Genomic DNA, 705 nt, shown 5'->3' on the forward strand with positions numbered 1-705 from the left:
ACACCTCACCATGTCACCACCGTCCCAATTCATTAATTATGCTACACGTTTTACCCGTCCATGTATGAACAAGAAACACGCCGGCGGCTTCAGTTCTCAAGCACCTTCAACTGGACCAGCATGCCACTGTCCACTTATCACATATTCCAATTAAACTACCACGACCCATTTCGTTACCAAGGTAACTGAGGTAATCATAGATACGCGAAATGCCAAACATGCTAGTACTGTTGCAAAAGAAGAGCGGGATTCGAACCCAGCAACCCTGTCGTACCGGGACAGTGCCCTACCAATTAGGCTACCGGAGATCACACACACACACACACACACACACACACACACACACACACACACACACACACACACACACACACACACACACACACACACACACACACACACGTAGCTCCTTCTTGCTACACTAACGTACATGCACATTACCAGACACTTGGATACTTGGCATCCGGTGCAGTGCATTAGTTGAAGCATCCACTCATCCCGGAAACGCATACAGATTATGGCCACCGGGCAACAAAACACTGATGAAGAGAAATGCACATAAATACCCGAACATACTGCTGATTATCAGTGTTTAGTGTCTGTTCATCTTAGCAGTAACACTACTCTCTTGACTGGGATGTGCCAGCGTACCAACGTAAGCGCAGACGTCATATCACACTGCTCTCTCGAATTTCGACACCATCC

The sequence above is a fragment of the Sycon ciliatum genome, chromosome 5, assembly GCF_964019385.1.
Source record: "Sycon ciliatum chromosome 5, ocSycCili1.1, whole genome shotgun sequence".
In the NCBI taxonomy this organism is placed as follows: domain Eukaryota; kingdom Metazoa; phylum Porifera; class Calcarea; order Leucosolenida; family Sycettidae; genus Sycon; species Sycon ciliatum.